The sequence below is a fragment of the Arvicanthis niloticus genome, chromosome 10, assembly GCF_011762505.2.
Source record: "Arvicanthis niloticus isolate mArvNil1 chromosome 10, mArvNil1.pat.X, whole genome shotgun sequence".
In the NCBI taxonomy this organism is placed as follows: domain Eukaryota; kingdom Metazoa; phylum Chordata; class Mammalia; order Rodentia; family Muridae; genus Arvicanthis; species Arvicanthis niloticus.
The window spans coordinates 80,996,698-81,011,386 of NC_047667.1; positions in this window are offsets into that span (position 1 = coordinate 80,996,698).

Here is a 14,689-nt window from a genome sequence, read left to right on the forward strand (position 1 = left end):
AAACAATTCTGAGATTCTACACCCATCACAATGGCTACGATAAAAACAACTCAAGAACAACTTATGCTAGCAAGGATGTGGAGCAAGAGGAACACTCCTACATTGCTAATGGGAGTTTAAAATTGTGCAACCACTCTGGAAATCAATGAAGAAGTTTCTCAGACAATTTGGCATAGTTTTTTCTCAAGGCCCAGCTATACCACTCCTGTGCATATACCCTAAAGATGCTTTATAATCCCACAAGGAAACTTGTTCAGCTATGTTTATATCACCTTTATTCATACTAGTCAAGAACTGGAAACAACCTACATGTCCCTCAACCAATGAATGAATAAAGAAAATATGGTTTGTTTACATAATGTGACATACTCAGCTGTTTAAAACTGGAGCAACACGATTTCTTCATGAATATAGATGAAACTAGAAGATATCATCCTTAGAGAGGTAATCTAGACCCAAAGAAATACACAGTTTGTACTCACTTATAAGTGGACATGAGCTGTAAAGTACAGGGTAACCATATTGTAATCAATAGACAAAAGAAGCCAAATAACAAATAGGACCCAAGAGAGAATAGTTGAATCTTTCCCAGAAGGGGGAGTATAATAGATATTGGAGGTGGATGAGGAGAGGGGATGGGGTGGGGAAAGGTATGTCTGTGGGGGGATTTTGTATAAGGAAAGAAATGGAAAGAGAGAGAAAAAAATGAAACCAGCAGTGTGGGAGAGGTAATATCAAGAATGTACCACAGACCCATGATGGTCAAGGCACCAAAAGTTCTGTGATCGTGACTATAGCTGAGAGTCTTAGTGGCAGGAACTATGGATCCTGAAGTAACCCCATCTTGTATTCACACAGGACTTCCAGTGGATGTGGAACTGAATGTGGAGTTTAGCAACTCCACCCACAAAACTTTCAACCAAAAATGTGTCCTCTCTACAAGATGTGCATTGACTAAGACAGAACAGAGATAGAATGAATGGGAAACCAATTACTGTCCAAAATTTAGACCCATCCCATGGACATGAACAAATACATGACATTATTAATGATACTCTGATTTACTTGCAGACAGGTACGTGGTATAACTGTCCTCTGAGAGGTTACATGCAGCAGCCAGTGGAAAGAGATGCAAAAACCACAGCCAAACATTAAGTTGGAGCTCTGGGAGTCAAATGATATTTTTAAAGGAAGTAGAATGAAATAGGAGGAATAGTATTGAAAAGATTTATGTAAGTTTTGGGGGGAAGGATTGAGAGACCGGGAGAGGACATGAACTCTACAGGAAGACAAAAATTGTCAACGAACCTTGACCACTGGGGACTCTCAGAAACTGAATCACCAATCAAAGAATAAGAACAGAATGGACATAGCCCCCCCCTGCACAAATATATAACAAATTAACATCTTGGTTTTTATGTGAGTCCCCCAACAACAGGAGCAGAGGTGTCCCTGGATCTGTTGCTGCCTTTTTCTGAATATGGTTCCCATAACTGGACTTTCTTGTCTGGCTTTAGTGAGAAAGAATGCAACTTGTGCTCCAGTGACTTGATGTGAGAGTGGGTGATACCTAGAGAGTCACTTTCCCTACTCAAAGCACGAGGAGAAGAAAGCATAAGCTGAGGATTCCTGTGAAGGTGTACTGGGAAGGGGCATATACTGGGATATAGCATAAATTATTAATTAATTTCATAAAAATAAAGAAAATAGAAGAAAAATAAGAAATTTTCTTGAAAGATAATAATATATAAAATTTTAGGGTGTCCTTGAAGCCTGGAATGACATTTTAGCTGTTTGGTCAAATTTTATGTTTATTTTGTGTAAAACTACATCACAGACATGGAGATGAATATAGATAACAATGACAAAAATTAAGAAGAAAATGTGAAAAGAAAAGCAGTAAACAATGCATTGCACTGTAGTGAATTTTGACTAATGCTGCTTATATATTATGTTAATTTAGGTCCCCAAAATTGTTTGTACAAGAATCTGCACATCTGCACAACACTGAGAGAACCTGCCCACAGCTAATGGCTGGGTGGGGTAGATAGAGGTGGGTTTTTTGGGATTCCTGGTATAGAGACAGGAAGGAAGGGGAAAGAGAGATCCACCATTCCAGGAGAGGTAGAGAAGAGGGGATTACAAGCATGAGAAGTGTGGGACAAACAGCATAGCCACTAAGTAGGAGCTGGGAGAAACGAGCTCCAAGAGGAGCCTGAATGGGTCCAGGGCAGAAAAGATGAATTATAGATATTAGCAAATAATAACTTGGGAACATCACAGGTTGTTGAATCAGCCACATGGAGTTTAGGAATTGGCCCAGCCATTGAGCTGATTTAAGCATATCAAAATATAAAGCAAGTGTGTGTTTGTGTCTTTCATTCAGGAACCCAGAACATTGGGGTGGGTAGTGAGGAATGTTACCAAGAACAGGTGACAATGGTTTTTTTTTTTTTTTTTTTTTTTTTTTTTTGGATATTAGTACATTGCCCATCTCTGTTTCTCTCCCTCTTCACATTTATACTCCTTTTGTCCCTACAAATATTTATTTGTTCAAAGTCTTTTGTACCTAGTGCCACTATGCTCCTTAGTCTTCTGACAGCTTAGGAAAGTCTGTGACTATTTTCATTTTGGGCAGTAAGTATAGCACACTGCATGCCAAGAAGCACACTGCTCCTGAGTTAAATTCCCATTCTAAAATCTCTGACCTGTCATTATTGAATTAATGTGTATGTATAAAATTACAGTACCTACTGATAATACTTTCTTGGTGGCACAACATAGAGATATCAGTATGGCTTTCAGTGTGAGATATCTTATATTCAAATAGAAACTTTTACCTCAATTTTTGCTGAGATTAGAGGCAGTTAGTGATTCTTGGAAAATAAGAGACATTTTTCTTTATGGTGTAGCCTGTGAGATGTCAATGATCTTGTTAATGAACTTTTTCCTATGTTTCTGTAAGCAATCTGACTAAAATCCTTTGAGTTTGGAAAAAAAGACATGAAAGTGGAGTAGAGTTATCTGAAAATAGGAATGAAAAGGCAGTGGTGGGAAAGGCAGAGAAGGTTAGACAGCAAATGTGATCAAAACACACTCCATGCATGTGTGAATTTCATTATTAAAGATGATTGTAATATGCTAATAAAACTTCACATGACATCTGTCAATTTCAATGGATCATTTAACTGCTTGAGTGTAACAGTATGAGACCATGTACTTTCTTTGTTTACTCCCAGATAAGTCATACTAAGCATCTTAATGGTGCTGGGAAATATTTTACACAAAGTACTCTATGCTATAATTATCCATTGAAAGGACCTTATTCTCAAATGTGGATAAGATAAATGTGGGGCCAGAATTTATCGTGCAGTTTTATATTTGCAGAGGGCATGCATAATTTATTTTCCTTAGCAAGAATAATAGCTAATGATTCCCGTGTTTCAGTGGGTAACTGAATGTGGGTAAAGTTGGTACAGAAATCTTCTCCCATTTCCTTAATGTGTGAATGGCTCAAATGGATTTTCCTAAGTGAAAATTTTCTATTCTTAAATCCTTTTAAGAATACCCATGTTTCTAGAAGACAGCTTGGAAATTGCTCACAGGCACCAGTTACACATTTCAAAGTGCAATATTCTGTGAGCCCTTCAGAATCTGCTTAATAATGAACTCTTGTGTGCAGTCAGGAAGCTAATATAGGTAATAAATTGATTATAGTCCTCCTGAAATGTGAACCTCCTTGCCTAATCAAGTGTCCCCAAGTAAGAAATGTCAAATATGCTTGGGCCAATTAGCAGGTGCATAAATGGAACTTACTCTATTATGCTACAGAGTTAGTATTAATAAAAGAATGAGAGACTCTTATTCATTTCTCCTCATTTGCTTTGCTCATATGCAATGAAATGAGTGATGAAGGCTCAGTGGCTCTCCTTGTGATTAGTTGCTGATGACCACATGCAAGGACATTGGTGTTCACAGTATTGAGATGCTTCTGAACCCAAGCCCCCCCCCCGCCCAAAAAAAAGAAAAAAACAACAGAGCTAAGAGGAATAGGGCAGAAAAGAAAAGACCTTATTACCAATACAGACAGCTACTCTTATGTTGAAGAGTTGTGGGAAGGAAACACTGACATGTGTGCCCTTGTTTGTGGAAGCCAGAAGACAACCTTGATTGTTGTTTCTCAAGCAACCTCATGTTTTTTGAAACAGGATCTCTCACTGACCTCTGGTTTCCAAGTATACAAAAACTGGTTGGTCAGCAAGCCATAGAGATACACTAGTCTGTCTGTTAAATACTGTAATTGCAAATGTAAACTACCATGCCTATGTTTATTATGTGGATTATGATGTAACTCAGGAATTTGTGCTTTCATAGCAAAAGCTTTGCCAAATGAGCCATCTCATGATCGAACAATTTTTATTTTATTTTATTGGATATTTTCTTTATTTACATTTCAAATGTTATACCTTTCCCAGTCTGCCCCCTCACCTGCTTTTATAAGGATCTTTCTCCACCCACCCATATACTCCTGCCACCCTGCCCTCGAATTCCACTACACTGGGGCATCAAGCCTTCACAGGAACAAGGGCCTCTCCTCCCATTGATGGCCAATAAGGCTATCCTCTGCTACATAAGCAGCTGGAGCCATGGGTCCCTCCATGTGTACTCCTTGGTTGGTGGTTTAGTCCCTGGGAGCTCTGGGAAGAACAAAGTGTGGGTGCTTCAATCAAAATATTTTTGAATCCAAGAATTTTCATTGTAAATCTTACAAGTTGTATGCCTTCTCTCATATGGACCAGCTAGTATGTACAAGATGGGCCAGCTTGGCTGCAATACTTGATGTAGTTATATTCACCCCTGTGTGTGTATGGCATGATTCCCTGACTTTGGTCCTGAAGTATACAGTATTTGATAGAGCAAGCTGAGTGCTGAAAGCATGCATGCATTTACTTTTTGCCCTTGGTTGTGGATATGATGATGTGACTAGATGTTTTATGTTCCTGCCTCCTTAGCTTTTCTGCTCTAATGAACTGTTACATGAACTTGTAAGGTAAATTAACTTTTTCCTTCCAAAATTGCTGTTTTTCAGTGTGTTTTATACCAGCAACAGAATGCACCTGAAATAAACAATAAAGACTTTCTTTGTGCACTTATATTAATATAGAGATAACATTTCCAGAACCAACAACTTTTAAGATTCTTCATAAAATCTTTTCAAGGAATGTTTATAAAGTCAACATTACACAGCAGTCGGGGGAAAATGTGTAATATCCTTTGGAGAATGTCCTACCATGCAAACATATCTGGGTTTGTTTTGGATGATGTTTTGCTTTCTTGTTTAGTTTTATGAGACAGAGTCTTTATGCATATTTCAAGGTGGCCTCATATTCATGATTCTTCTATCAAAACCTTTTAAATTTTGTGATTACAGGTGAATGATATAGTACCAAGTAATTATCTGGCTTTATTTAAGACATATACCAAATTACACAGAATTGTAATTGTACTTCTCTTTATAATGTGAACAAAAATATCTGTGCTAAGATTTCTGGGAATTTTAATTCAATATGCAAAGTCTCTTTGTTCTTTTATTTGGTTCATTATTACTAAGTTCTATATAGTTGATTAGACTCACTCATAACAATATATTCTTTCATATTTTGGGGATTTATGCATCTTTCCATGGGCCAAACCTAGACTGAGTTTATGATCCAATGCTTAGCATTTTAGAATTCTTCATTTTCTTTGAGAAATGCTTTTAATCCTGAAAATTCTTAACATAATTTTATTCATAATAGTTACACACACTTAGGGTTTTACAGGATACTTTAGGCCATCTTTGAAAACTTTACTTTCTTCCCAAAATTATTTGAATCAAATCAGAAATACTATAGCATCATTATTTGCCTACAAAGAATCACTTCAAGATAGTACATCTCCATAGGTCTGCAAAAATCTGTTCAAAATGGTGATTAATACAGAGTGATCAGAGTAATTATATATTTAATAATAATAAAATCATATTTTTTGATTTGCAACTAATATTTTATTTCTCTAAATCAACACATTCAGTTTAAGCACCTATTTCTCTAGCAGTAGGTCCAGACTCTGTGATTCTGAGAAACTTCCATCCCTATGATAATTCATTTGGTTTGTTGAATTGTCAGAAAATTATTTAACTCATTCATATATTGCAAGTGAGCATGCAGATGAGCAATTCAATTTGAATAATTTTGCCAGGGTCATGTACTTTAGCACTAACAGTGTGACAGTGGACTTTACATTATTAACCTCTACATTAGATGAATTAATAGTAACTGTGCTAAGCCTTTTCATACTTTCATTTAATTCTCAGCACTTGAAGCATATTATCATCATTTAACAGGAAATAAACATGTATAACAAACCTCCAGATTAATGAAGTATAAACTGTAAACAAGTGATTAAACTCTGGAAACCTCAACTTCAATTCAGAACGTCTTTTGTCACTGAATTAAGGAAGCTTCCAAATAAGGTTGGGAGACAGCCTAGCAATGTTGAATCCCTGTTATGTTCTAGGCATTCTCCTTACTTTTCTTATTTTCAGTTTAAAAATATTATTAGTGCCATTACATTTTATGAAACAATATACATGAATATATGAAATTTTACCTATATCTATTCATCTATTCACACATTATCTTGTCTTGCATTTTCCTCCGGTTCTCTCCTTTTCACTTACCAAATAGTCAGTCACATTTTTATTTTCAGACACAAACAGTATATACATAAATATACACAATATATACATACCCATATTAAATACATATATGTATATGTATATGTATATGTATATGTATACATATGTGTGTATGTGTTTCAATATATATTCCACATGTAACAATGCCATTTTTGTATTTTGAGTCTTACTTAATTTTTTAACATTAACATTTAACACATAAAGTAAGCTCTACATTAAAATTTTAATATTTAACATTAATATTTTAACATATTTAACATTAACATTAACACACTTTTATTCAAATGAATATATCATTAATATTTATGGCTGAATAAAACTCCATTGTCCATATATACAATTATTTATTTATATATTCATCTGTGGTGGCAACTATGCTGGTTTCATATTTTGGACTACTGTGAATAGTGCTTCAGTAAACACAGATGTGCATGTAAGTGTCTCTGCGGTATGCTGACTTTGAATACGGCTACATATCTGAGTATAGCTGACATATCATGGCTCTGTAATATTTATTCTCTCAATAACACAATATATATTAACATTATTACATAGGTTAAAGATATAAAGTTCATCTTTCTTTAGATTAAATGTATGATATGTAGGTAAAGTAAATTTACTTTGTAGAAACAGTGTCAATGAGAGATTATGTGATGATTTCTAGAATATGGAAAACATAAAGTAGAAGCAGAGATCATAAGGCTGAAGGAATGGAAGGCAAACATAATAAATCATAATACAAATGATATCAAGCATTTGGTGACAAAGATAAGAAATTACCATCCACAAAAGTGGCAGAGGTAGATAATAGTAACTGGATTTTGGAGGTTTGTTTAGGTATAGAGAGGAATAGTTAGGTAGGTATTCTTTATATAAATAAAAAAAATGACAGGAAAATTGACCAAAGGCATAGGAATTAGCACAAAATAGAATCTACTCACTTTTTCATATGTCTTTAACTTATCAGAATTACTCTAAGATATGGCCATTTCTATTAGAAGAAGATGTAGGGAATAAATGAAAAGTCAAAGTAACAGAGGAAAAGCTGCTATGGAAACACCACCTTTCTTTCCTTTAGGATCAGGGAACTCTAACAAACCAGCAAAGATTCCTTTAGACACTACTTTCTTCCTCTAGCCCTGATTCCTCCCTTCTCTTTCTGATGCTTTAGGATGACACTGAGGCAGGAGCCTGTTGAGGAAGATATTTAAAATGACTGCATTCAATCTGGCTATTCTCAATCAGGTGCCATGTTCCTGTCTAGCATAGGCCTGAGGCCACGAGCAGCAGTGGTAGACCACTACTGCTCAGCTTAGGCAGTCTGCTCAGGTGGCCAAAGACACTGGCCCTGCCACCCACGAGATGCCAGTGTGGGAGATGTTCTCCATTATAAGAAGGGCTGATGGATCCCCACTTTGGTCTTTTTTCTTGAGCTTCATGTGGTCTGTGAATTATATTTTGGGTATTCTGAGCTTTTGGGCTAATGTCCACTTATCAGTGAGTGCATACCATGTGTGTTCTTTTTGTGATTGGGTTACTTCACTCAGGAAGATATTTTCTAGTTCTATTCATATGCCTAAGATTTTCATGGATTTATTGTTTTTTATAGCTGAGTAATAGTCCATTGCATAAATGTACCACATTTTCTGGATCCATTCCTCTGTTGAAGGATATCTGAGTTGTTTCCAGCTTCTGGCAAAAACAAACAAACAAACAAACAAACAAACAAAAACAAAAAATAACAAAAAAACAAAGAGGCTGCTTTGAAAATAGTGGACCATGTGCTCTTGTTATAGGTTGGAGCAGCTTTTGGGTATATATCCACAGGGGTATAGCTGGGTCTTCAGGTAGTACTATCTCCATTTTTCTGAGGAATCATCAGACTGATTTCCAGAGTGCTTGTGTGAATTTGCAAAACCCCACCAACAATGGAGGAGTGTTCTTCTTTCTCCACATCCTAGCCAGCATCTGCTGTCACCTGTGTTTTTAATCTTAGCTATTCTGACTGGTGTGAGAAGAAATATCAGGGTTGTTTTGATTTTCATTTCCCTGATGACTAAGGATGTTGAACATTTCTTTAGGTGCTTGTTGGATATTCAAGATTCCTCAGTTGAGATTTCTTTGTAATCTCTCTATACCTATTCAGTATAATATTCAAAGTCCTAGTCAGAGCAATTAGATAAAAAAAGAGGTCAAGGGAAAACATATTGGAAAGAAAAAACTCAAAATATCACTATTTGCAGAAGATATGATAATATAGATGTGACTCCCAAAATTCTACCAGAGAACTCTGAAACCTGAAAAACAACTTCAGTAAAGTTGCTGGATGTGAAATTAACTCAAACAAATAAAATGCTTCCTATACTCAAAAAATAAACAGGCTGAAAAAGAAATTAGAAAAATGATACCCATCAAAATAGTGACAAATAATATAAAATACATTGGCATGACTCTAACCAAGCAAATGAAAGATCTGTATGACAAGAACTTCGTGTTTCTGAAGAAATAAATTGAAAAAGATCTCAGAAGATGGAAAGATCTCCCATGCACATGTATTGGCAGAAATAAAATAGTAAAAATTGCCATCTTGTCGAAAGCAATCTATAGATTCAACGCAATCCCCATGAAGATTCCAATACAATTTCTCATACAGTTAGAAAGAGGAATTTGCAAATTCATTTGCAATAACAAAAAACCCAGGGTAGCCAAAACTGTTCTCAACAATAAAAGAACTTCTGGGGGTATCACCATTCCTGATCTCAAGGTAGATTACAAAGCAATTGTGATAAAAACTGAATGTTATTGGAACAGAGACAGGCAGGTTGATCAATGGAATAGAATTGAAGACCTAGAAATGAAGCCACACTTTTCTGGTCATTTTATCTTTGACAAAGGTGCTAAAACCATCCATTAGAAAAAAGACAGCATTTTCAACTAATGGTGCTGGTTCAGCTATTAGTTGGTATGTGGAAAAATGAAAATCAATCCATTCTTATCTCTTGTACAAAGCTCAAGTCCAAATGGATAAAGGACCTTCACATAAAACCAGAAACACTGAAACTAATAGAAGAGAAGGTAGGGAAGATATTCAAATACCTAGGCACAGGGGAAAAGTTCCTAAACATAACTCCAATGGCCTATATCTAAGATCAACAAGAGACAACTGGGATTTCACAATATTGCAAAGATTCTGTAATGCAAAAGACACTGTCAATTGGACAAAATGCCCACCCATAGTTTGGGAAATGATCTTTACTAATCCTACATCTGATAGAGGGCTAATATCCAATATATACAAAGAACTCAAAAAGATGGACTCCAGAGAATCAAATAATCCTATTAAAAAATGAGGCACAGAGTTGATAAAAGAATCCTGACTCTTTAGAGAAAGAGGCAGGAAGATGGTGATAATAAGGCTAGCAAGAGGCTATGCCAAAAAGGGGGTTCTAGGGGAGAAAATTAAGTCAGAGGAAAGGACAGAAGGACATGAGAGGGGAAGCAAGAAGGAAGAAATTAAAGAAGGGAAGGATGGGCTACAACTCTAGAAAGGGAGAGTGAAAGGAGGAATAGAAGAGATTTATACTTTGAAATTTTGCCAGGGTGAGAGTAGTAATTGGGAATTGGTATGGGCAGTGACTAAAATTCATTATATAAATTCATAAGACTATCAAACAATAAATTGAAAATAGATTATCACTAAGTCAAAAGATCAGTAAGAATGTGAAGTGGAAAGAAAGACTTCAAAAAATTGTTACTAATTAATTTAATTGCTTAGATTCATTATAATGACCAGTTCCCAAATCAGAGAAATTAAAAGACACTAGAGGCTCAGCCCAAGCTAAATTGCAGTTGATCTTGACAAAATGAAAATAAATTTAGAACTGCTAGTTTCTGAAGAAAGATTGAATTTCATTGTTTTCATTCTTGATTTGATTAAATCATGAAAATCCAGCTCTAAAAAATTACAATTAGAGAGAAGCCATTCTTAGCCACATCAGTCCTGACACTTTACTCATTTCCCTCAACCCAATGAGGAAACAAAGTGCTTTCTCTATGCCTTGTGAGGAAACAAAAATACCTTTATAATAGAGTTTAAAATAGAATTATTGGTCTATGTGAACTTTGGGGCACAAAAGCGTTAAAGCATTGTTGTATATCGTCTTCACCCTCTAAATATTTTCATTCTGCATTGTTTTTTATTTTGGGTTGTATTTTTGTATTGATGATGCCTTTATAATAATGGAAGATATTAATTCATGTATTTGCACCTGAACCTATTTCATAATATCATGGTAACAATGGAGAGAATATTCCTTTGGTATTTCCTTCTTAATCACAAATATGCATGAAGTACCATTCAGAATCAATCAGTGTTGGACATCAAACTATTTTGTGAAATTTGGAATTCAGAAAACCATATTAGGGTAAAAATAGTCATTCTATGTGGAACAGTGAATAATAGGCTTTGAAGACAGGAACATTACTCACGCATCATCCAATCAGATTGAAGATTACTATGTCTGATTGCATGTGTTTATTGGTGATTGATAGTATTTTCCTTCAGGCTTTTTTTCAGGATTTAAATCATTCATGATTGTGGATTACTTCACACATGTTGCTTGTTTTCATACTGAGCAAAACATGACTATATGAACAGTGATATAAAACAAAACTCTGTAATGAAACAATGGATAATGAGCATGAATATTTTGAGTAATGTATGTGCCTGTCTTCTGTAATGAGAAGAGACTCTACCTAAACTAAGGAAAATGTGGATGCTGTGGACAGAAATCAGTTGTTAAGAGTGCCTCTTATGCAGTCATTATGAATTAAGATTCATGCAATGAGAGTAGTTCTACATGCCTCTGTGTGTGTGATACTGGTATATCACAATGCAGGTGTTTAAGTAAGAGGACAATTTCAAGAGTCTATTCTATCCTTTCATTATGTGCATCTGAGGGTAGAGTTCAAGTCATCACAATTGGCAACAAGTGTCATTACCTGATGAGCTATTTCACTAGCTGATGGTATTATTTTAAAATAATTATGTAAATACAGGAATTTGGAGACTAGTTCTATGTTGTCTAGGCTGCTTAGCATGTACTCAAATTATGTATACATGTATAAGATGTATGTGTACATATATGTGTGTATGTGTGTATATACATATGATATATATTGTCACACAAATATTCATATTGATATATAATACATACTGAAGATGTTTGAACACAGTCTTGAATGAGTTAACTGAGATGATAAAACCTATCAGACATGTAAATAGCAGCATTTTATAGGCTGGTTCCTGAACTATGTAACAGCAGATAAAACTCTGACAGACTAAAGTAATAACTGTACTCAAGTATATCTTACTGAACCGACGAGGTTTATTGTTAATACAGGTGAATTTGTGGGAGGTTACATACAGGAGTATCGGTAGGGAGATTTTACAGGATAATGTAAGACTCAAAGGCAGATGTATTGCTTCAAAATCTACCCCAGTAGAAGATAGCATGCATGAAAGCTGAACTTGAATATTCTCTGCATAACCTCAGGGCAGCCAGATAATTGATAACTGGGACCTCATGAAACTGAAAAGATTATGTAATGCAAAGGACATTGACAATAGAACAAAACAGTAGCCTACAAATTGAGGAAAGACCTTGTCTAATCCTATATCAGACAGAAGGCTAATACCTAAAATATGTAAAGAATCCAAAGACTTACTCTCTAACAAACCAAATTACCCAAGTTTAAAAAAATGAATTAAAATAGAGTATTCTCAATACAAGAATCTCAATTGGCCAAGAAACAATTAAATGACCCCAATGTTACACCTTATACAAATCAGAATGACTAAGATCAAAACCTCAAGGGACAACACATGCTTGCAAGAATTTGAGCAGGGCAAACCCCACTGTTTATGGGCTGAAAACTTGTACAATTACTCTGGAAACCAATCTGGCAATTTCTCAGAAAAATGGAAATATATTTACCTTAAGACCCAGCCATACTTCTCCTGGGCATATATACCCAAAAGATGTTCGATCACCCCATAAAGTCACTTGCATAACTATGTCCATAGAAGCTTTATTAATAATACTTAGAAACTGGAAACAATTCAGATGCCCCTCAACCAAGGAATGGATACAGAAAATGTGATTTATTTACACAATGGAATACTACACATCTATTAAAAACAAGGCCATCATGGATTTTACAGGCAGATGTATGGAATTAGGAAATATCCTGAGTGAGATAACCCTGATTTAAAAAAAAAAAAAAAAAGACATGCATAGTATGTACTCACAGATATGTGGGTATTAGCCATATAGCACAGAAAATCCTTGATAAACCCAGAGACCCAAAGAAAGGAGGGCCCAAGTGAGGATGTCAAATCACATTTAGAAGAAAAAACAAAATAATTATAGGAGGCAGAGTGGGAGAAGGAAGTGTGCAAGAGAAGAGAAAGTGAGGAGAATAAGGCGAGATAGGAGTAGAGAGAAACAGGAGACAGTCCTGAGGGCCAGGAGAATTAGTAGAAATCTGCAGCTTCCTTTAGTTGGGGGAATAGGGAGAATCTTTAGTAAGTTCCAGAGACCTGAGTTAGGGGAGGCTCCCAGGAATCAATGCAGGTGACTTTACCTGAGGTGCTTAATAATGGGGCATGTAGTCAGGCAGGAACCTCAATAAAGTAATAAGGACACCAACTTGTCTACAAAACACTAGACACAAAACTTTTCCTGTCTAAAAAAAAATATAGACACAAAGATGGCACAGAAACTGAAGGAATAATGAACAAATAACCAGCCTAAATTCAAATTCATCCCATTGGCAACTACCAGTTCCTGACATTATTAATGATACTCTGTTATGCTTGCAGATAGAGACTAGCTTAACTATCTTCTGAGAAGACCTATCCAGCAGGTGACTGAAACAGATGTAGATACCCAGAGTCAAAAATTGGACAGAAGCTGGGGTCTAACATGAAATAATTGTAGGAATGATTGATGGCCCATAAGAAGATGTGAACCCCACAACATGACCAAGAGTTAACTAATCTGGACCTCTAGATACTCTCAGAAACTGAGCCACCAACCAAAGAACACCCATGGGCTGTACTGAGGCCCCTGGTACTTATGCAGCAAATGTCCAGCTCAATAATCATATTGGCCCTCAACAATTGGAGAGGAAGATCTCCCTAAAGCTGTAGCCTGACTATGGGATCAGTTCCCCTCCAGGGCTGCCTTGTTTGGCCTCAGAGGGAGAGGATGCCCCTAATCTAGCAAAGACCTGATATACTAGTTTTTGGAATACTCGGGGGCCCCCACCCTCTCAGGGAAAAAGGAAAGAGAGGGATGGAGGAGAAACTAGGGGCAATGCTCAGGATATAAATAAGTAAATAAATAAATAAATAAATAAATAAATAAATAAATAAATAATCTGTTTCTTCAACTAGGCTATAAATCCCCTCTGCAGAGGGAGATCACTGCTTCCAAAATCCTGGGCATGAGCCTAATAAATCTGAAGTTTGAGCTTCTTTGATCCTTTCCTGAACAAAATGCTATTTCTGGAAATTACAATATAACATTTTGCTTGGTTTATCCCTTACTCACTCTATCATTTTATTGAACATATGTCTAAGAAGACTGGAGTTTTCTAATCATTATATCTTTTCTCTATTTCTTTTCTTGTTTTTAGGCTCAAGAAACTATAGGTCATGTAATACCTTATAAAATTATTTTTGAAATTTGTTGTGGAATGAAGTAATTTTACTCTTTTGTAATCTGTTTCAACTCAAAAGCCAAATATTTACCAATAGAAAATCAAGATAATTTTTGTTTGGTTGCAAAGTAAGTAAATCAGTTCATCTTTTGAAAATTCTTACACTGTTATACTGAAGGATCAACAAAACCCAGAGATAAAGATTGTCTAAAAAAAAAAAAAAAA